This window comes from Neofelis nebulosa, chromosome 16, assembly GCF_028018385.1.
Source record: "Neofelis nebulosa isolate mNeoNeb1 chromosome 16, mNeoNeb1.pri, whole genome shotgun sequence".
In the NCBI taxonomy this organism is placed as follows: Eukaryota; Metazoa; Chordata; class Mammalia; order Carnivora; family Felidae; genus Neofelis; species Neofelis nebulosa.
In genome coordinates this window covers 32,199,084-32,223,064 of record NC_080797.1, presented here as the reverse complement: position 1 = coordinate 32,223,064, position 23,981 = coordinate 32,199,084, and the positions used below count along the sequence as shown (strand labels likewise).

The 23,981-nt window shown below is 43.9% G+C and overlaps 1 protein-coding gene across 3 annotated transcripts in view; it reads right to left on the bottom strand.

Moving 5' to 3' along the window:
- LOC131498192 (cytoplasmic phosphatidylinositol transfer protein 1-like) overlaps window positions 1–23,981 on the bottom strand; it is a 94,046-nt gene that overhangs the window by 53,864 nt on the left and 16,201 nt on the right. Inside the window, exon 1 of one of the 3 annotated variants that reach the window (XM_058705209.1) lies at window positions 21,190–21,306. The exons of the other annotated variants lie outside the window; for them this stretch is intronic. The gene's annotated coding sequence lies outside the window, so the exon portion shown is untranslated. Of the gene's footprint in view, window positions 1–21,189; window positions 21,307–23,981 lie in introns of those variants that run through there. 3 annotated transcript variants of the gene reach the window in all.

The following is a 23,981-nucleotide window of genomic DNA, read 5'->3' as shown; positions in this document are numbered from 1 at the left end:
TATGTGTATATGTGTGTGTATATACATATATATATATATATATATATATATATATATATGTATATACACACACCTGGGTGGTCCAGTCCATTAAGCGTCCAACTTCGGCTCAAGTCATGATCTCATGGTTCGTGAGTTCAAGCCCCGCATCGGGCTCTGTGCTGACAGCTCACAGCTCGGAGCCTGGAGCCTGCTTCAGATTCTGTGTCTCCCTCTCTCTCTGGCCCTTCCCCTCTCGAGCTCTGTCTCTCTTTCTCTCTCTCTCTCTCTCTCTCTCTCAAAAATAAATAAACATTAAAAAAAATTTTAAATATATATATATGTGTGTGTGTGTGTGTGTGTGTATATATATGAAGCTGAACGAATTAGTCATTATTGACTGCCATGAAGAACCAAAGATAGGACATGCTAGAACTCAAGGCCACAGGGGTAGCTGGCCTTCACGGCAGAGTGCGAGATTTCTCCATACCGTGGTTGTGGGGACAAGCCTTGGTTCTGGAGAGCCTTGTCCGTCCTGGCTTGTGCACTGAACAAGCACTCAGTGTGTGCCAGGCCCCGGAGGCACTGGAACAAGACAGACCTCGTCTCTGGCGAAGAGGAGGGTTTCCACACGAGCTCTGCCGTGAAGACAGAAGGCTTTGAGCTGCAAGAAGCGGAAGCTTCCATCTCAGCTATCAGACCGTTTGCTGAGAAACCAACTGCAACTCAGATAAGTGGAGAGGTCTGGGGACGGGTCTGACCTCTGGAAAGCGATCAAGGCACTTGTGTTTACTACTGAACATAAACCCACAGCCAATCACAAGGCCCTAAAGGGGAAAGACTGAGACAGAACTGTCCTGGGAAATGAATCCTGCACCTTCTCCTTGCTTCCCCCTTGCCAGTGCTCCTCTCCTTAACTTTGGCCCCATAATCAAAGGGAGAGCGGTCCGTCTACTATGCAAGCCACGGGGTCTTTCCAGAATTAGGGTCTTTCCTGTTTGCGAAACCTATTGTGGCACCTATCCATCTTTTAGGAAAATGACCAGTAGCATCCAGGGAAGCTGTTGTACTGGCTAAAAGTTGAAATAGACTTGCAGGAATGAGAGCAATTAGTTTTAGTGTCTTTGAGACCTTCTGAGAACAGAAGCGCAATTGAATGCAAAGAAGAGCACTTGCTGCTTCATATACAATTGAACAATGGGAGTTCTCGCTGTGTTGAAAGAGTTATTCAAGCCACTTCATGCCTAGAATAACATTTGAAGGTCACCGAACTCCTTTGTTTGCTTAAGTGCTAGCTGCCTCTGCGAACTGTCTAGCAATGCGGAGAGTTACGACCAGGTTGTAACCGGGGATCTAAGTTTGGAAAGTTCCAATACCTTTCTTCACCTCGCTTTGGAAGAGAGGCCCCAGGCTGCACACTCATGGTACCTGTAGCCCAGAGGCAGCCGGCATTTGTAGGGTACTTGGCTGGCTGCAGGGAAGGCACTATTCGTTAATGGCAATGGCAGCCTGAGGGTGTTTCGTCCTTGCTTAAAAGAAGCAGATAACTGATAGAGAAAGGCAAATGGCAGTCAAATCCTGCTCTCCTGAGACACTGAATGAAATAGGCAAGACAGAGGAAATCGGGTACAATTTCAGAAATTACTACGTTAAGAAATCTATCTTCTGAGCTCCTCTTGCATTCTGGACTTATGACCTGGAGAGGTAGTTTATCAACCAGCAACTTTGAGGCCAACCGGTGGCCCTTCTGACTCTCTGTATCCTTGTTCCGGCACCCCCGCCCCCCCCCCAACAAGTCCCCAAGGCAACGCCAGGATGAAAGAGAATGTATCCAGTTTCAAAGGGTTGACAGCAAAGAGAATGTGACAAACAAAATGAGCAGGAAGTGTTGGTCTTCATAGGATCCTTACCCCCCCCCCCTTTTTTTTACTGTGGTAAAATATACATTACCAAAATCGACCGTTTTCAGTTTAAAAAAAATTTTTTTTACATTTATTCATTTTTGAGAAACGGAGCACAAGTGGGGGAGGGGCAGAGAGAGAGGGAGACACAGAATCAATCCAAAGCAGGCTCCAGGCTCCAAACTGTCAGCACAGAGCCCGACACGGGACTCGAACTCACAAACTGTAAGATCATGACCTGAGCCGAAGTCGGACGCTTAGCCGACTGAGCCACCCAGGCGCCCCATCGTTTTAACTAGTTTTAAATGTACAATTCAGTGCTGTTAAGTACATTCACGATGTTGTTCGACCACGACCACCACCCATTCCCAGACTTTTTCATCATCTCAAGAAGAAACTCCATACTCATCGGACAACAACTTCCAATCCCTCCCAACTCCTCCCCCCACCCCCATGACCTCTAATCTCCTGTCTGTCTCTATGTATGGACTTGGCTATTCTAGGTACCTCGTATGAGTGGAATCACACAACATGTGTGTGTCCTTTTGTGTCCGGCTTCTTTCACTTGGGCATAATGTCTTCAAGGTTCATCCATGTTGTAGCGAGTGCCAGAATTTCATTGTTTTTTAAGGCTAATAGTCCATGGCATGGATAGACCACATTTTGTTTATCCATACATCTGCTGATGGATATTTGGGTTGTTTCCACCCTTTGGCTATTATTGTGAGTAACGCTGTTACAAACATTGGTGTACAAGTAACTGTTTGAGTCCTGAGAACTGACTTATAACACATGTGTATGGTTTATATTCAAAGGTTTGGGGTGAAAAGCCATTCTTGGTAATTTTAATTTTTCTTTTTTTTTTTTTCTTGCAAATTAAGTAAGTCACTTCTTATTCTATTTCAGGTGACAGCTACTCTTGAAAAAGTAACCCTGGAAATGACTTGAAACTCGGCAATAGATTATACAGATCTTCTCATACCTTTTTTTTTTTTCTTTTTTTTTTTTTGAGTACACAATTCAGTGGTTTTTAGTACATTCACAGGGCTGTACAACTATCACCGCTATCTAGTTCCGGAACATTTTCAGTCACACCCCACCCTTCCCTCCTCCCAGCTCCTATCAACCACCAACGTATGTTCTGTCTCTAGGGATATGCCTACTCTGGATATTTTATACCGATGGTATCATTCAACATGTGGCCTTTTGTGACTACTTCTTTAATTTAGAATATTTTTTTAATGTTTATTTATTTTTGAGAGAGAGACAGAGACGGAGAGTGAAAGCAGCGGAGGGACAAAGAGAGACAGGGACAGTTTCTGAAACGGGCTCCGCTGCGGAGAGCAGAGAGCCTGATGTGGGGCTTGAACTCACGAACTGCGAGACCATGACCCGAGCCAAAGTCAGAAGCTCAAACGACTAAGCCCCCCCAGGGGCCCCTAGAATCGTGTTTTTAAGATTCATCCATGTCGTAGTATGTATCAGTATTTCCTTCCTTCCTTTTTTTTTTTAAACCAAATAATGTTCCATTGCATGGAAACACCACATTTTGTTCATTCCTCAGCTGATAGACATCTGGGTTGTTTCTACTTTTGGGTTAGTATAAATAATGCTGCTATAAACATAATGTGTACCAGCCTTTGTGTGGACGTAGGTCACACGTCTTCAGTTCTCTTGGGTAGACACCTAGGGGTGGAACGGCTGGGCCACATGGCAACTCTGTGTTTAACCTGTTGAGGAACCGTCAAACTGTTCTCTGTAGCAGCCGCCCCATTTTACATCCCTGCCGATAACGTGTCATCCTTACTTTTTGGGTGACAGGTGTTAAGTTACTTGTAGAAACAAGAAAAGTCAAACAAGTGACTTCGAAAGCCAAGAGTAAGCTACGGAAGGGTAAGGTTTTCTTTGCTTCCGTCACCGTTATTTTACACGTGGGCACATCCAATGGACAAATACCATGGGCAACTATCCAGCCACATGGCCTCTTTTCATTACCAACGGAGAGCTAAACTGGACACAACAGACTATTAGAAGCTTCAGTAGCACATCCAAATCTACTGATTATGTGGCACAGACGGGAAGTGGAGAAGGAGTTAGGAATGGAGCAGAGCAGCGGGGTCTGCGGTTACCCAGGAGGCGTCTCATGGGGAAAAAAGGCTTCACCTGTGCCTAGATGGCACTAGCTTGGCAAGAAGAGGGGGGGAGGTCACAGCCTACAAGCAAATCCTACACACTTCCTTGCCCACAGCAAAATGTCACTTCTTCCCAGGAGCCCTGTCGATGCACAACAGAAATAATAATAATAATAATAAAAAGTAACAATAATAAAATAAAATAATAAAAATATAAAATAATAACAAAAATAAAAGCCACCACCCTGTTCTAACTTCTCTAGGTCAGCAGGGTTCTAAACTGTTTATACGTCTTCAATCCTTAACAACCCTTTGAGCTAGGTAAGTGTTTTGTGTTTTGTTTTGTTTTGAAGATTTTTATGTTTAAGTAATCCCTACACCCAGGTGCCGGGGTGGCTCAGTCAGGTAAGCGTCCGACTCTTGCTTTCGGCTCAGGTCATGATCTCACAGTTTGTGAGTTCGAGCCCTGCATCGGGCTCTGCGCTACAAGTGTGGAGCCTGCTTGGGATTTCTCTCTCCCGCTTTCTCTGCCCCCCGCTTGGCTTGCTCTCTCTCTCTCCCTCTCTCTCAAAACAAACAAACAAACAAACAAACAAACAAAGTAATCTCTACACCCAACATGGGGCTTGAACTCACAACCCCGAGATCAAGAGTTGCATGCTCTTCTAAACCAGCCAGGCGCCCCAAGGTAGGTTAAGTATTTTTATCCCCATTTTACAGATAAGGAAACTGGTGCACAGACAGGCTGCACAACTTGCCCAAAGCTATGAAGCAGTTGAGTTGGGATTTGAACCCAGGGAGTCCGGCTCCAGGATTCACTGTCCCCTGTCTCTGGCATAATCTCCTCGGCCACTTGTGTGGCATCCAGATAAAAGGTTATTTATTTATAAGGCTGGAAAAAGTACCCTGTAAGGAACGTGAGTTTCCTCACCCTCCCGTGCTGCTGACAGTTTCAGGTTGATATTAGGAAGAGTTTTTTAAAATTTTTTTTTTTTCAACGTTTTTTATTTAGTTTTTGGGACAGAGAGAGACAGAGCATGAACGGGGGAGGGGCAGAGAGAGAGGGAGACACAGAATCGGAAACAGGCTCCAGGCTCCGAGCCATCAGCCCAGAGCCCGACGCGGGGCTCGAACTCACGGACCGTGAGATCGTGACCTGGCTGAAGTCGGACGCTTAACCGACTGCGCCACCCAGGCGCCCCTAGGAAGAGTTTTTTAAAGAGGTGGGAGACAGCAGTACCGAAGAGAGCAAGGAGAGAAGAGGTCACAGGGGGAGTTAGCAGCGGGGACAAAATTAGAAGCCAGGAGCCTAAGGTTCTCAGCCCTCGTCCTGGAAAGCCTTCCTCCTACACACATCGTGACACACGGCAATTAAAAGAAGCATACCCACTCACAGAAATCCCCGAGATTTTAAAGTAAAAATTTAAATTAATGAGTCCATCTAATTTGGACGCACAAAATGCGTGGGTGGAAGACATTTCTGGAGCCGACGGCTGATGTGACAGTTATTTCGCGAAAAGGAAGAGAAGTTGCCTGCCTTCGGATTTGAATGTTTCCAAATGGGATTCTAAACCCCAGCCTGGAACAACACACAGGACGAGGGCTGAATATAGAGATTCTATGGGAGAAAATCCCTTCGGCTCACCCAGTCAACCCATCGTGCAGGAAAATGAAATGGACTATCCCCTTCTAGTTCACCCTTCATGAGAGCGCGCCCAAGAAAGGCAGCGGGTTCCCTATCTAGCTCATACGCTCCTATCCATTGGAAATTAGATTCCTAAATGCGCTGTGGAGGACGGAATCATCTATTCAAAGACTTCATTAAGCTATTGCAATGGATCTGAATCAGAGGGCTTGGGGACACACTGGGTGTGTAGTATCAATGACCCTTTCTGCTCACTCCTCCAGAAGCAAGGTAAAAAAATCTCAACCCCACCTATAGATCGCCCCCTAATAATGTGCCTTATAGGACTGTCCACAAGGCAAACCACAAACTCCTGGAAAAATCACGTCGTCCCTGGTTTTCCTTTCTCTTCTTTCTCTGCCCTCCGCCCCATTCCCAGAGGAAGACAGTTCCAGAACTGCTGACAACCCCCCAGAGGAGGAAGGCCTTTCTTCCTTCCTCCTCTTGGGCAGATGGTATTTGCATACTGACATATTGTAAATCTAGTCACCCAGGTAACGGGCTCCAGTTAGCAACAGCGCAATGAAGGTCAGCCTGATTCCTTCTAAAATTAGAAGTCAGACCAATCTGATTTTTAACTGTTCAAGGTAGGATGCCCAGTTAGATGGCGAATTCGGTTCTTACAGTGAATTTTCACTTGGGGAGATTCGGCACTAGTTAATAAAGGCCAGGTGGGGCATTTCAACACGACACCGACATCGGTTTTGACATGTTGAATGAAGTTTCAGCCGCAAGAAGTTGCTGTTTTCTGTAAATAATCCTACTAGAACGCTAGTCTCTGTCGGTAAAGTCATCTTTGGCCTCGGCTCTCCCTTGACCTTCATAGTCAGTTGGTCATTAAGGACTGCTGTTCTGTGCCAGGCATTTCAGCCTTTACGCAGTTGGCCTCCCCGACTCCGCTGTGGCCCCCTCTCCCTGCACAACCTCTCCCCACCCCCTTCCAAAGTGACTGGCATTGATCCAGGACCATCTTTTCCAGCCTCTTTTGTCCTGGTCCACAGGCATCCCTCTTACTGGGATCTGCGCCCTTCTTTTCCGTCCCTGACCATGGACAGCGGTCTTGGACAGGCTTCAAGGAACGCATAGATGGTGTACAATCCTCCCCCCCACCATTAATTCTAAAAAGGTCCATGCGCCCCCAAAACGTGAAGACCCACCAACTGTCTAATTACAGATGGTACCTACATTGGCATTTCCCTCAATGATTTGAAGGAATGACAGTTCCAAAGGATGTTAAAATGGTGAGGGAAAAAGAGCTCCACAGTCAAGTGAGTGACTGTTTCAAGTGAGTGTGGGAAACACTAAGTCAAACACAGTTGGATGGTTTTTTTTTTTTTTAATTTTTTTTTTTTTTTAGTTTATTTATTTATTTTGAGAGACAGAGAGAGACAGAGCACAAGCAGGGGAGGAGCAGAGAGCAGAGACAGAATTCCACACAGGCTCCCGCACCATTCGTACAGAGCCCCACGCGGGGCTCGAACTCACGAACCTCAAGACCATGACCTGAGCTGAGACCAAGAGTTGGACGCTTAACCGGCCGAGCCACCGGGGCCCCTGGATGGGTTTTTTAATGCAGGCTATCTCAGGGCCTTTGCTGTACTGCCACATGCCATGGATCACTGATTTCACAGTGGAGCCCCATTCCCAGCAGACACTTCTAAGTGGCCCTTGGTCTCCGATAGGAAAGTTGAGCTTTATTTCCCCCTAACAACCACCTAAGCCGTGCACTGCTTTGTGATAGTTCTTCCCTTATGGTTTTGAGCTACTTATGTTTTACTCTATATATGTAACCGTTACTAGAAATTGTATCATTGCACTTTCACATTATGGCGTGTGTGTTTTATATCTGTCTCCCCTACTAGACTGGAAGCCATTTGACACTAGGCTACACACCTCGGTAACTTTACATCCCCAGGGCCAAGCTAGCCAGACCTTAGAAATGGTGCAGAACTGGGGGCGCCTGGCCGGCTCGGTCAATGCAGCACCCGACTCTTGATCTCAGGGTTGTGAGGTCAAGCCCCACACTGGGTGTAGAGATTACTTAGGAAAAAAAAAGAAAGCAAGAAAGCAAGAAAGCAAGAAAGCAAGAAAGCAAGAAAGCAAGAAAGCAAGAAAGCAAGAAAGAAAGAAAGAAATGTTGAATAACTGAATGTATAAATGAAGGTTATTAACTGGATAATGAACTCCTTCAGAATACAAACTGCATTTTGACCTTCTTATATTCCCACGGCACCCAGAGAAGTTTTTCATATAGCAAAAGTCAATAAAATTTTTAAGACCTAAATCCCTTAGGAAATATTTATGGAACATCAGTTATGTCCTGGGTACCGAGGACATTAATATGGTAACAGGCAATCGGGGAGCTTAGATTCCAGTAAGGGAAACAGACATGTAAACAAAAAATGATGGTAAAATATAAACACTCTAAAAGGAAGGACAGGCTGTCTGGGAGCACAGGTGGAGTATTTCGTTCTGTACGTGCTGGCAGGGAGGCGCGAGGGGTCAGTACCAGGATACTCGGGATTGATGGTGGCACCCAGGTCCCCAACTAGACCACATTTGGGGGGAAACGGGTCAAGAGGCAGCTCCAGTTGAGTGAGTACGGATACCCACTGGGTGAAGCTTTGGCCTCAACCCCCATGTGGATCCCAAGCCCCGGTGAATGGGCCTCCACCACCTGGAGCTGGTAGGTTCTTGTTGCCCAGGGAGAGCTGTGCCAGGGCCTACAGCCACACCCGCGGCACGGATGCACCATCCCCAAGTCCACGGTCAGAGCCCGGCCCTGTGTTGTTACTCTGAGACCAAAGGATGGATCCAGAGAAAAGAACACAGGAAAGGGGCGCCTGGATGGCTCAGTCGGTTGAGTGTCCGGCTTCGGCTCGGGTCATGATCTCATAGCTCGTGGGTCCAAAGCCCCGCATCGGGCTCTGTGCTGACCGCTCAGAGCCTGGAGCCTGCTTCGGATTCTGTGTCTCCCTCTCTCTCTGCCCCTAACCCACTCGCATTCTGTCTCTGTCTCTCTCAAAAATAAATAAATACTAAAAAATAAACAAACAAACAAACAAAGAAGAGAACACAGGAAAGAAAAGAATGGAAGTGCTCCTCTCCTTTATGAGAACTAGGGCATGGCCAGTCTCATTCGCCCATCGGCCCTTCCAGGCAGGGCAACCTCAGAGTCCAAGAATCCCAGAACTTACAACCCGCAGTTCTGAGGGGAATCCTGGAGTTCCCAAGAGACAGTATACGCCAAGGAAGACAGATGACGCTCCTAGACAGAAGTCCAATAGACGTTCCTCTCTTGACCCCTCCAAGGAGGTTCTTCCGCTCTTTAGGAAAGCAGTGAGGCAGAGGGTAAAACACCCCAACACCCAGGCCTGAGTATTTTTAAAAAACGTCCAGTTTAAGACTGAGAACTATTGGGGTAACAGGAGGAGAGAAAGTGAGAAAGAAAGCCCTGTAGGGGCAGGCTGTTAGAACTGATTCATACATGAATCACATGTTCATTGCCTTGGCAGGTGGGGTGGGGTCAGTGAATGAAACCCATGGCTAAAACGACATAATTCCTCAGCAAATTAAACACTTGGGAATATCACTCGCCTATACATAGAAATATGCTTGTTTTAATATTTTTACCTTGGTACATGGGTACCAAGAAATATTCCTCTATGGTTTCGAAAACAACAGGGCCTTGTGGTGATGAATTACCAACGATACCCAGCTGCACGGGTTGGAGAGGACAGAAAACGGCATGGCCTGGAAACCTGGAGAACCCATGCCCTGTCTACAGAAGGTAGCAGCAACCCAGCTCTCGTGAATGCTTGCCAACATCTCCAAACTATTTCTCCAGAAAAGCTAGAAATCTAGATTTTTTTTTTTTAACGTTTATTTATTTTTGAGACAGAGAGAGACAGAGCATGAATGGGGGAGGGTCAGAGAGAGGGAGACACAGAATTGAAACAGGCTCCGGGCTCTGAGCTGTCAGCACAGGGGCCCGATGCGGGGCTCGAACTCATGGACCGCGAGATCATGACCTGAGCCGAAGTCGGCGCTCAACCGACTGAGCCACCCAGGCGCCCCTAGAAATCTCGATTTTTATATTAATGGCCTAACTTCTAAATGTTGGCTTAGATTAAAACAAAACGAAACAGGGGCGCCTGGGTGGCTTGGTCAGTTGAGCGTCCGACTTCAGCTCAGGTCATGATCTCACGGTCCGTGGGTTCGAGCCCCGCGTCAGGCTCTGTGCTGACAGCTCAGAGCCTGAAGCCTGTTTCAGATTCTGTGTCTCCCTCTCTCTCTCTGCCCCTCCCCTGTTCATGTTCTGTCTCTGTCTGTCTCAAAAGTAAATAAACGTTAAAAAAAAAAAATTAAAAAAAAAACACAAAACGAAACAAAACAAAACACAGGGGCGCCTGGGTGGCTCAATTGGTTAAGCAACTGACTCCTGCTCAGGTCATGATCTTGCCCTCAGTGGGTTCGAGCTCCGCGTTGGGCTCTGTGCTGACAGCTCGGAGCCTGGAGCCTGCTTTGGATTCTGTGTCTCCCTCTCTCTCTGTCCCTCCCCCAATCGCGCTCTGTGTGTGTGTGTGTGTGTGTGTGTGTGTGTGTGTGTGCGCGTGTGTATGTGTGTGTCTCTCTCTCTCAAAAATAAATAAACATTAAAAAAATTTTTTTTAAATCACAAACCTCACAACCCTCTGAATAAACATAAAAAATTCGTAAGCAGCTACCTTTAGCCATATGGTTTTAACATCCAATTACATGTAACTCAGTTACGATAAAAAGAAAGAACGGAGGTGCTTGGTCAGAATCATGCTGCCAAGGGTGACATTTAGAGGCAAGCAACTTCATTAGTGCTTGAGGCTCAGGGCGGTTATGGGAAAGGGGAAGAGGAAGATATAAAACACCGTAAATATCTGAGCACCGTAAATCCTTCGCCATCTCAATATTGCTACTGGTCAGAAAGCTTAAGTTAGAAAACAAAGGGCACAACTTATTAGAACAATAATAACAGTGATTAGTATTTCCTGAACATTTACACAGGAAGAGGCAAGGGCTAAGTGCTTTACATAAAAATTACCCCATTTAATCCTGAAAGACAAATTAGCATCTCAGTTTTCAAATGAGGACATGGGGCGGGGGCGGGGCACACAGAGAAGTTAAGGAAAGTGTCAAAGGTCACACCATCTGTGGAGCTAGGGGGTGACCCGAGTCTTTCCCACTGCAAGTCCTGGGCTGGGCATCGCTCTGCAGCTTTGAGGCAGGGAGTGGTCTGAAGGAGAGAACGGACTGAAATATAGAATAAAAGTGTATAGTCAGTAGAGGTCTGGGCGGGAACCTAATGAAATAAAACGGGCCCATAAACAAGTGAAAAACGTAAAACTTTTAACCTTGGGTCACCGGTATCGCCTCAGTTTAGCCATGAGGGAACAAGTGAAAAAAAAAATTGTTTAATGCAAACTCAACACCTATCAGATTAGTAAAGCTTTAAAAGGCTACCCAGTGTTGGTGAGGTGGAGGGAACAAATCCTGAACCACACTGCTGGGGGGAGCAAGGTGGTTAGGAAGATGATCCGGCAATTAAAATTTAAGATGTTTATACTGTTTGACCTAGCCACTCTACCTAGGAATTTCTTCCAGAGAAGCTCTTATGCAATTGTGCAAAGATTTATATGCTTAAGATTCTTCACGGCTACATGATATGCAGTAGAAAGAAAGCTGGAAAAACTCCAGTTGTCCATCAGTGGGACCGCTTAGATAAATCAAGGTACATCCAAATAATGAAATACAATACAGACATTAAATCATGAAAGAGATCTCTACTTGCCAAAATGGAAAGATGTCCCAGATGCATAGTTAAGTGGGAAAAAAAAAGTAAGCTGCAAAATAGTAGGAATAGGAAGAGTTTCAGTCAAGTGCACACACATGAGAAAAAAGTACAGACATGCCTACTAGTACCTGAACAGGGAGGGGGAAAAAAAAACCTAAAAGAATATATATATATATATATATATATATATATATATATATATATATAGCCAATTTTTAATCACAATTACCTAAGAGAGGACTGTGGGAAATGTACTTCTATAAGGTTGGAAGTTTTCACAAGAAGCACGTACATTCCAAGTAAAGAAATAAGCTGACATTAGAAACGTGGCCCTATGCTGAAATTTCAGGGCAGGATTCCAGTTCCTGGGGAGGAGGGTAGATAGACAAAGACCTGGGAGTCTTTAGGACATGGTCAGCCACATAGGTTGTGCACTGCACAAGGGCACCCTCTTGAGATGTGCAGTCTTGGGGCATTATATGGATTCCCGAAACAAATTCAGAAAGGCAACCAAAGCAAAAGGTCAGGCATCTAAGCAGGGCAGGAAGGGGGCTCAGAAAGAAGAGGGTGAGCATGTCAATTCTGAACATCTCAGGATATAGGAGTCAGTGACAAGGCCAGGTCAGGGTGGTCCTGAAAGCGAGCAACACGGTCGCCAACGGAACCTGAGTGTGGCTCTGATTCTCAGATCGGCAGGTGGGTTTAAGACATGAAGCCTTCAAGTGGGCGGAGCCTCTAAAGTACTTCCTGCCTCAGACCCAGATGGGTCTGGGTCCTGAGACAGAGGCGAATGGAGGAAGAAATGCAACGCCCCAAGCTGCCCATTTCGGTACCTCTCTCACTCACACAATTCCCTGTGCTCAAACCTGAGTTTCAACACCTCCAGACTGGTGACAGTGACCAGAAACTGGAAGTTACCCCCAAAACAGGTGGAACCGCCTATCCTTCAAAATATAAAGCGAGCAGACTGTGCACTTAGACCTGTCGAAATAAAACTCTCTCCAATGTGAGTGAACAGTGTTCTAGAATTTCCTTTTCAGGCTAAAGCTCCAAATACCCTCTCCCATAGAAATAACGATATTAGGTCGGCACAGAAACTAGCTGACCCGTAATTGCCCTAAGGAAAAGCCTAATCACCATTTCTAATAACATTTCTGAAGGAAATGCATTGAGTTCCAACAGGGTGTGAGGCAATGAGGAACTTAATTCCTCTTCTCTGTTCCCAAAAATGTGGGAACGTTGCCCAAAGCGTGTTCCTTCAACATCTAAATGATGCGAATATATGTTACACTTTAGAACACTTTTTCTTTTGATACAGGCTTCCATTGTCAAATAAGACCGGGAGAAACTAATTCAAACCAGGCCAAACAGGCTTTATTATTTAAAAAAATTTTTTAATTGTGGTAATATATACACAACATAAAATTGACCATTTTAACCATTTTTTAGTGTACCATTCAGTGGCACTAATTACTGTTACAATATTGTGCAACCATCACCAACCTTTTTTATCATCCCCAAACAGAAACTCTGTCCCCATTAAAATCTCACTCCCCATTCCCTCCCTTCCCAGCCCCTGGCAACCACTGTTCTAATTTCTGTCTCTATGAATTCGACTATTCTAGGGATCTTTTTTAAGTAGAATCACACAATATTTGTCCTTCTGCGTCTTTTGTGAGGACATGCCAAGTTTCAGTCTTCAGGAACGGGTAGGATGGGGAAATGGAGACTATGCCCAGGGTCTAGATAGAGGAGAGAGAGAAGCAGACTTGGGAAGAAAGACATTTCTGGGAGGCTGGGGAGTCAGCAGGTGAAGGTGAACTGGACATAATTAAACACATACTGGTTTGGAGCCTTTGAGCCAAGGAAAGAGATCCGGGCTGGAGCTCGGGACTGAAACCAACAGCATTCTGAAGGTGGGTATAGCGGGGGAATCATGGGGACAGTACACAGTACTCAGGAGGACGCAACAATTAAGGGAGAGAGGAAGCAAGAAAAATTCGGGAAGATGTCTGAAAAATTCAGGATCAGCCAGAAAAAACAGAAGACACCAGGAGCATACCTTCTAAGTGTTTCCCAGCCTTCCCTTTGCCCTACTCGTCACTCCTTTCCAGAACCATCTGTCTAAAACACAGATCTACTCCTCATCTGAGTCTCTTGCCCCAAATCTAAAACCTTTAATGATTTTGTCCAGTGTTCAGAGCAAAATCCGAACCTCTTACTGAAGTTTCCAGTGCTCTCCCCAGCTCACCCTGATGCTCTCCCGACTCACCCCACCTGGTCCAGCCGCTCGGTTCATCTGTGATGCACATGTGTGCACGTGTTCCTAACCAGCGTCTTTCTCTTGGTGTATGTGTTGTTCTTTCTGAATATTGGCTTATGGTCTCCCTTCAAAGACCACATGCAATCCCACCTTTTCTGAGAGATCCGAATCGATCCCTGGAGTGGGGATAAATGTGCCCATTTCCCATAATCCTATACAGCAGGCATACATCCTTTAAAAACAACAAGGGACACGTGGGTGGCTCAGTCGGTTAAGCCTCTGACACTTGATCTCGGCTCAGGTCGTGATCTCGTAGGTTCATGAGTTTGAGCCCCACATTGGACTCTGTACCAACAGTGCTGAGCTTGCTTGGGATTTTCTCTCCTCCCCGCTCCCCCCCCCTTCCCTCACTCTCTTTCGCTCAAAATTTAAAAAAAATTTTTTTTAAAAATTTTTTTTTAATGTTTTATTTATTTTTGAGACAGGGAGAGACAGAGCATGAACAGGGGAGGGCCAGAGAGAGGGAGACACAGAATCTGAAACAGGCTCCAGGCTCTGAGCTGTCAGCACAGAGCCCGATGCAGGGCTCGAACTCACGGACCACGAGATCATGACCTGAGCTGAAGTCGGACGCTTAACCGACTGAGCCACCCAGGTGCCCCCCCAAAAAAATTTTTTTTAAATAAAAACTTTAAAAACAACAAAACAACGAAATCATACGATCATCTGGTTACAAAATGAACTTTTTTCATCATAGAGAAATTAGAATATGGAAAAAGTTTGAGGTTTTTTTACTCATCCAGAAATAACATTAACGTTTAGGTACATATTCTTTTTTTTTTTTTTTTTTTAACGCTAAATTATTTTTGAGACAGAGAGAGACAGAGCATGAACGGGGGAGGGTCAGAGAGAGGGAGACATAGAACCCGAAACAGGCTCCAGGCTCTGAGCTGTCAGCACAGAGCCCGACGCGGGGCTCGAACTCACGGACCGCAAGATCGTGACCTGAGCCGAAGCCGGCTGCTCAACCGACTGAGCCACCCAGGTGCCCCTTCTTTTTAGGTTTCAAAAACGTTGTAGATAAATTGGAAATTATACTGAATAGATCACTTTGTAAAGTGCTTTTTTTAACATATATTATCAGCATTTTTCGTATCCTTAGTCTTCAAAACTTATTAATGGTTGCATTCGCTCCCCTTGTGTGGGCATAATTTAATCAGTCCCCAATTACTGAATGAGAATTTCAAAAATTTCTGCCTCCCCCAGTACATTTCACCTGGTAAGTATTCAGAAGATGTTTGTTGAATTGAATGGTTATGATCAGGACAAAGCATTATCAATAGCTAGATCCTGTTCTCAATTGACTTTATCATTCAATTAACAGAAAATTTTTTAAATGGGGAAAAAACTGTTTTCTGCTTGTGTGGTAACACATATTTGCAGAATTTGTAAGCCCAATGAAATCAAATGAAACTACTGCTTCCTCCAGCCTATGGGGATCATTCCATCTTCTGCAAAGACAAATCCACGATGAAGGCAGTGATTTGGAAAGAAACAAAGAATGGACACTCTGAGCTATAGAGAATCAACTGAGGGTTGGTGGAGGGAGGTGGGCTGGGGATGGGCTAAATGGGTGACGGGTATTAAAGTGGGCATTCGTTGTGATGAGCACTGGGTGCGGTACGAGTAAGTGATGAGTCACTTTTACTCCTGGGGCGCCTGGGTGGCTCAGGTGGTTAAGCGTCCATCTTTGATTTCAGCTCGGGTCATGATCTCACGGTTCGTGAGTTTGAGCCCAGCATCAGACTCTGTGCTGACAGTGCAGAGCCTGCTCGGGATTCTCTCTCTCTCTCTCTCTCTCTCTCTCTCTCTGTTCCTCCCCCACTTGTGCTCTCTCTCACTCAAAATAAATAAATAAACTTAAAAAAAAAATTCTACTTCTGAAGCTAATATTGCACCGTATGTTAACTAACTAGAATTTAAATAAAACCTTAAAGAAAAAGGAAAAAACAAAGAATGTCTTAAATCTATAAGGAGACGGTTATGTTCAGAAACCTTCTACAGATTTTTAGTGTCATCTAATCTGAACATTTGTGTAAAAGCCCATGTCACCTTTTCCTGAATCTCCTTCCTTCAGTGTTTTCTCTTCACATTAAAATATATTGAAATTTTTTCAGTTGGTAAAAGCCAGTTTAATATGATTTATGTACTTGCCCACAAGAAAGTGAACTTTCCGTATCACTAATTAATATCCACCCGATGCACAGTTTTATCAGCCAAGCATAATGATTTGAGGGAGGAAGGAGAGAGAGTGGAAAAGAAAAGAATGGGACTGAGATCGAAGGTCACGATCTCCACGTCCATGAGGGCAGGAAAGGGTCTAAGGATGGACTTACTACAGGGGACCAACCACTGGACAAAAGACGCAGCCTAAAGCCATGACAGCAAGCTCCAAGGCTATGTAGGTAAAGATGCAGAGGCGGACGTTGCTGGCCCGAAGGCCAAAATAAATAAATCAATAAATCAATAAATCAATAAATCAATAAATCAATAAATCAATAAATAAATAATAATAAAAAATAAAAAATAAAATAAAATAAAAAACTTCAGCACATGAACTTTGGGAGTAAAAGAGAATGACTCCAAAATTTTACATATGACCTAGCCGCCATTTGCGTGAAAGGGCTCACACACAGCCCTGACAGGTGTTCCCCCAAAAAAACCAACTTGAAGATCTCTTCTAGATGTCTAATAACTATAAAAATTAAGAGCTCAAGGTCTGGAAGATCTAACGATGTACATTGAAACCGGCAAAACAGTGATGTCTAAATAATCATTGCAAATATGATATAATATTGTGACATTTTAAAAACTTAAATGTAAAAAAAATAAAAAGTAAAGTAAAGTAAAAAAAACTACGGGCACCTGGGTGGCTCAATCGGTTTGAGCATCCGACTTCGGCCCAGGTCATGAACTTGCGGCTCGTGAGTTCCAGCCCTGCATCGGGCTCTGTGCTGACAGCTCAGAGCCTGGAGCTTCCTTCAGATCCTGTGTTCCCTCTCCCTCTCTGGCCCCTCCATCGCTCGCACTCTGTCTCTCAAAAATAAAAAATAAAGATAAAAAATTTAAGAAAGAAAAAAAAAAAGTAAAAAAACTAAAAACTTAAACGTAATGTACAATGCAAAACGTATTAAGAGCGTTCTGAGTTCCACATATTATTTTAGGTGGAAGTGACATGCAAGTTCATGAAAGGGGACATGGAGGAGAGATAATAAATACGGCTCTGAGGGCGCCTGGGTGGCTCGGTCGGTTAAGCGTCCGACTTCAGCTCAGGTCATGATCTCACGGCTCATGGGTTCGAGCCCGCGTCGGGCTCTGTGCTGACAGCTCGGAGCCTGGAGCCTGCTTCAGATCCTGGGTCTCCCTCTCTCTCTGCCCCTTCCCCACTCGCACTCTGTCTCCTTCCGTCTCTCAAAACATAAATAAAAATATTAAAAAAAAAAAAAAAAAAAAGTACTGCTCTAAGTACTGATTACCTTGACCTTGACAATCCAAAAACGGAAAGGTTGAGGAATGCTCACATAAAAGTAACCACCAGAATTAAAAACAGGACATGAATTTGCAAACTGCTAGAGAAGACACAGTACATACAGAAAACAGCAGTTGTTAAAAGAAAAGATATAAAAATACAGATAAAATGAGATGAAACAAGACCGTACCATTAGCTATAATGATAAATGTAAGTTACACTTCCGTATTAAAAGGAAATAACTTTCATGTGGGATTATAAAATAAGGCCCAGTGACTTTTTGCTTACAAGAGGCAGAACTAAAACAAAATGAGACAGAAATGGTCATAATAAAAGGATGATCAAAGATTTAGCAGACAACAAACAAAAAGAAGTGCCTTTAATTCATGATAATATCGGCCATATTTTATTTTTATGTGTTCACGCAACGCTTACAAAAATTAGTCATGTCATAAACCACCATAAAAACCCAAATAAATTCCAAGAAGAAACTACACAGGACTCAACGTCACAAAATACTCCACTAAAAAAATATCTAAGTCTAAATCAAACCCCAACACTTGGAAATTTAAAAGAACTTTTCAATAAGCTTTCTGGTCAGAGTAGACATCGAAACTATAGTTACACGCAATTAAAAAATAGAAAATAATGATGGGAGCACTACATACTAAATCTTAGGTGACAAAGACAAAGCTGTATTCACAGACAAGGCAAGCAGATGGGAACAGGCCTATTTTATAACTCGTAGGCTTAAGGCAACCTAAATCCAAATTCGGATGCCATTTAAATACTGTAAGCACATACAAACATACACGTTCAGAGAGAGAGAAAAGACTCTAAAATATTAAGAATAGTAATCTCCAGGTTATGGAATTTCTACTTTCTTCTGAATTTCCTAAATAAGTCTCAATGAGCATGCAGCACTTTTATAATTAGAACAAGATTAAACAAAAGCACAACAAAAAACAGAATTTACAGTCACAGGAGAGAAATAAAACATCATCTTGCCAAAATGATCAAGGCAATTAAAATTCTCTCCTTTGCTTTGACTTTCAAGCTCTAGCCTAGTGATGGTTAATACAAGCCTGTTTTTACTATAATTCAGCACAGTTCTGTCTTCTGGTCTTGTGCCTGGAAGTCAGGGTATGATGCACCGGCTGAAACCTAACCATTGTTGTCTCTTTTGGGGGAAATCAAACATCCAGACAGGTGAGCAACCAAGGGTGGCCTGGTGACGCCTATGTTTAAAAGCGAACGGTCCCGTAGGACAGCACTCACATTCTAGAGTTGGGGAAGAAACAGAAGGGCTGAAGAGAATTCCCTTTGTGGTTGTGATTGTGCACTGTTTTGTGGGGTTTCTGTGTTTTATTTTATTTTATTTTTTATTTGAGAGAGACAGACAGACAGAGCGTGCATGCATGAGCAGAGGAGAGAGGCAGAAGGAAAAAGAGAGTGGATCCTAAGCAGGCTCCACGCTCAGTGCAGAGTCCAAGATGGGGCTTGATCCCACAACCCTGGGATCATGACCTGTGTCGAAATCAAGAGTTAGACGCTCAGTCAACTGAGCCACACAGGCATATTTTAAAAACAAAATAGGTGGGAGACAATATACGTATATTATGTATGTATGTATAAATCACATATGTATATATAAATTATATTATATTTCATTAATATATTTTATTAATATATATTATAAATATATATATTATGTTTTTTTTATTTTTGAGACAGAGAGCATGAGCAGGGAGGGGCAGAGACAGAGGGAAACAGAGAATCCAAAGCAGGGTCTGTGCTGACAGCAGAGAACCTGATGAGGAGTTTGATCTCCAAACTGTTGAAATCATGACCTGAGCTGAAATCAGACCCTTAACCAACTGAGCCACTCAGGTGCCCCATAGGGGGAGATAATATTTAAAAAAAAAAGTATAAATGCGTATTTCTTCTCCTTTTCTGTCTCAACTGATTTAAAAAGCAATAGTATAGGGGCGCCTGGGTGGCTCAGTCAGTTAAGCGTCTAACTTCGGCTCAGGTCATGATCTCACGGTTTGTGAGTTTGAGCCCCGCATTGGGCTCTGTGCTGATAGCTCAGAGCCTGGAGCCTGCTTCAGAATCTGTGTCTCCCCCTCTCTCTGTCCCTCCCCCTCTCTCTGTCCCTCCCCCTATCTATCTATACAGATATAGATATATTCATATATATAACTATTATATATAATATAGATTCATATCTATTCATATATGAATAGATTCATATATATTCATATATAATGAATTCATATATATTCATATATTATATCTATCTACTCATATCTATTCATATATTATATATCTATTCATATCTATTCATATATTCATATATTATGTATCTGTTCATATATATTCATATATATAATATATATTCATATATATAATATATCCATGTATAGTATATATATATATATATATATATATATTCAGGGTACCTGGGTGACCCAATCAGTTGAGCATCCAACTCTTGATTTTGGCTCAAGTCACGATCTCATAGCTGTGGGATCAGGCCCCGTGTCAGGTACCATGCCGAGAGCATGGAGACTACTTGAGATTCTCTCTCCCTCTGTCCCTCCCCTACTCTCCACTCTCACGTGCAGGCAGTCTCTCTCTCTCTCTCTCTCTCTCTCAAAAACAAACAAACAAAAAAAACAAGATCCAACTATATGCTGTCTATAGAAGAGTTTAGTTTCAAAGTCACAAATAGGTTGAAAATGACAGAAAAAAATATACCAACAATAACCATAAGAAAGTTGGATTAGCTATACTAATATCCGACAAAGTAGATTTTAAAACAAAAAAAGTTACCAAAGGTACAGAGGACATTTCATGATGGGAAAGGGCCAATCTATCACGAAGATACAACTAGAAACATAGTATGCCCCTAACAGAGCCCTGAAACACATAAAGCAAAAACAGACCTCAACCCCCCCATTTCAATAACAGATAGAACAGCTAGGCAGAAGACCAACATGGAAACGGAAGGCGTGAACAACACTATAAGCCAACCAGACCTAACATATCTATAGACCGGTCCACCCAACACAGCAGAATACAGCGCACATGAACCAGTCTCCAGGATAGACCATGTGCTAGACCACAGAACAAAACTCCAATAATTTTGAAAGGACTGAATTCATACAAAGCACGTTCTCTGACAACATGGAATAAAGTCAGAAATTGGAGACATTCACAAATATGTAGAAAACTGGCGCACTCTTAAACAGCCTATGACTCAGAGAAGAAACCACAAAGGAAATTAGGAATTTCTTTTCGATGAATAAAAGTTAAGACACAACATACCAAAGCTTCAGGGATGCAGCTAAAGCAGGTGTAAGGAGAAATCGAGAGCTGTAAATAGATTTCGTGAAAAAGAAGAAAGATCTCGAATCACTAACCTAACCTTCTACTTGAAGACACTGGAAGAAGAGCAAACTACACCTAAAGCAAGCTGCAAGAAGGAAATAATAAAGATCAGAGTCGAAATGAATGAAATGGAGAATAGAAAAACAACAGGAACCATCAACAAAACCAAAAGCTGGTGCTTTGGTCACACAACAAAGTTGACACACCTTTAGTTAGACTGACCAAGGGAAAAAGAGAGATGATTCCAATTGCAAACATCGTGAGTGTGCTTGTTTAAAATATATTTTCCAGGTCTTCTTTTTGCCCCAGGGAGGAATGGGTTCTAGAAAGATCTTGGCTATTTCCTTATAGCTTTTGAGCAGGTTGAAAATGTGCTCTTCGATAGTTTTGCTCATTTGGCCACCTGTTCCTGGAATAGCAAAGCAATTACTGTCTCTGCGCCTTTTCAGCTGCTTTAGATAAAAACCCGTTTTGCGCCCACCTGAGAAAATGGGAAGATCTGAGGTGCTTTTCTGTGTTGCGTTGATACAGTGTTGTCAGGTTTTCACTTGCTCCAGACTTCAAGGCAGATACAAAAGAAAATGAAAACAACTTCTATTCAATAACAGAGTGGTCAAGTGGTCTTACTCCTTTAGGGAAGAATGTTCCTCAGATTCCTGGAAGGTTGGAGAGAATGCCAGGGTTGCAGAGCAGTTACCCAGAGTGTGAGACGGGTGACTGGGCAACGTGACCTGCTTTTTCCCTTTAAGACAGAGCCACAGCCACCAGGATTCCACCGGCAGCTCTGTGAACCAGAGTCCCTGACCTTTGCTAAGCTGTAGCACATTCGTATGTGAGAGGGAGGGGTTCAATAAGTGGTTGGATTTCTCCCAGTTCCTACCACCCTTCACCCAGGTCTCCAGGTGGAAGTCTAGGAGTCAGCATTCTTGATGCCTCCTGCCTTGCCCCCCGACACATCCTGTAGACTGATTTCTCCCTCTCCCTCTCCCCTCCACTGACTTCTGTCCACCCCACAGCTGTCACCCTGGGCTAAGATACAACCACATTCCACTGGACCCTATAAGAGCTCCTAAAGACGTGTGCCTGAATCCGTTCTGGTCCCTCGGTTCCCATTTCACTGAAGATCTGTTTTTGTCATTACCCAAGACAATCCCTTCGGGGCGCCTGGGTGGCTCAGTCCGTTGAGCGTCCAATTTCAGCTCAGGTCGTGATCTCGCAGTCTACGGGCTTAAGCCCCACGTCGGGCTCTGTGCTGACAGCTCAGAGCCTGGAGCCTGCTTCGGATTCTGTGTTTCCCTCTCTCTCTCTCTCTCTCTCTCTCTCTGTGTCCCTCCTCCGCTCGTGCTGTCTCTCTGTCTCTCAAAAATAAATAAACATTAAAAAATTATTTAAAAGGGGCGCCTGGGTGGCGCAGTCGGTTAAGCGTCCGACTTCAGCCAGGTCACGATCTCGCGGTCCGTGAGTTCGAGCCCCGCGTCAGGCTCTGGGCTGATGGCTCGGAGCCTGGAGCCTGTTTCCGATTCTGTGTCTCCCTCTCTCTCTGCCCCTCCCCCGTTCATGCTCTGTCTCTCTCTGTCCCAAAAATAAATAAAAAACGTTGAAAAAAAAAAAAATTAAAAAAAAAAAAAAAAAAAATTATTTAAAAAAAAATAAACCTCTTATTAAAAAAAAAAAAAAAAAAGGCAATCCCTCTTGGAATAAAGCTCTAGTCTTCAGCACGGCCCACGAGGGATGCCCTGACCTGCTGGGCACCTACTCCTCCAGCTCAGGGACGTACCCTCCCATCCTTTGAAGTTTCGTGCCTCGGATACACTGAACTACTCCCTTCCTCCGAGGAGCCTTTGTGCTTGGGTTCTCTCAACCTCCTTCCCTTTGGCTGGTTGACATCAGCCTCGCAGGCTCACTCAAGCTTCCCCGGATACCTTCCCTGAGCACCAAAGCCTAGACCCCCTCTCCCTCTCAGAGCCTCTTACTAACGCCTTGTATCTTTCTTCATGAGAAAGGATTAAGGTGAAGCCAGGAACGACAGATGCAACTACTATCTCATGGCAGACATCACCTGGAATCCTCTCCACCACAGCGGTCCAAGCAGCCACTGTAGATTGACCACACCGAGGATTTTATGTTTTTCGGCTTTTGTACTTGAGCCAACCTATTCCTTAAATCTTTAATAGCCTAAGTTTTCCTCTCCAAAACTGCTTTCATACGGCTAAGCTGAATTTGCATGACAATTTAGATCCATTTCCTGGAAATGACTGTGCTTTACTAAAAACCCAGAGAGCTGAGAAGAGCCTAGTGACCTAAAAAAAAATAAAAAATAAAAAAGTACAAGTAAATCCTAAAACACTGATTGCGACTTTATGAAAGAAGGGAAGAAAAACACTAAGAAATAATTCATAAGCCTATGGGGCAACTGTGGAAATAGGACTGTTTACTTAATCACACGAACTTTCATCTGACTGCTTTACTGTTAGCCCATACAATGTTTTCAGAGTGCTGAATGCCACGGTGCATCTAAATGCACTTCAATTACAACATTAACAGCTAATATTTACTGGACAAATTTATTATGTACCAAAGATCGTCTAACAGCTTTTCACACGCTAACACATCCAATCCTCACTAATAACTCTAAGAGGTAGGTACAATTATGATCACTCTCGTCATACAGATGAGGCAACTGAGGCACGGGCAAAGCAGCAGACAAAAATTGAGTTATTTTCAGGCAGGGGGCACCTGGGTGGCTCCGTCAGCTAAGCATCGGACTCTTGGTTTCGGCTTAGATCATGAGTTCAAGGTTTGTAGGATCAAGCCCCGTGTCAGGCTCTGTGCTGACAGCATGGAGCCTGCTTGGGATTCTCTCTTTCCTTCTCTCTCTCTCTCTCTCTCTCTGCCCCTCCCCTGCCCATGTTCTCTCCCTCCCTCTCTCTCAAAATAAATAAACATTTAAGAAAAAGATATTCTCAGGCATGCTAGAATTCAGAACGGTTAACTCTCTCATACTTTTTCTTGTGTGTACGTTCCCTGAGCAATACGCGTTCAAGAGGCTTCAAAATAAGGGAAGAGAACAAAATAGAGAAAGACAGCAATCCAAGAAAATGCTGAGCCATGGCAGAGAAAGGCAGGGGGCAGGGCCTGGTGGGATGGGGCAAGATGACAGTGGCTCTAAGAAGTAAGGGGATGTCACGGAACCAAGAGCTTGGTAATCGCACTAGAGAATGAAACCATGTTATTTTTTGTTCCTGTAAAAATGAAAGGGAAGTAGTTTCCAGA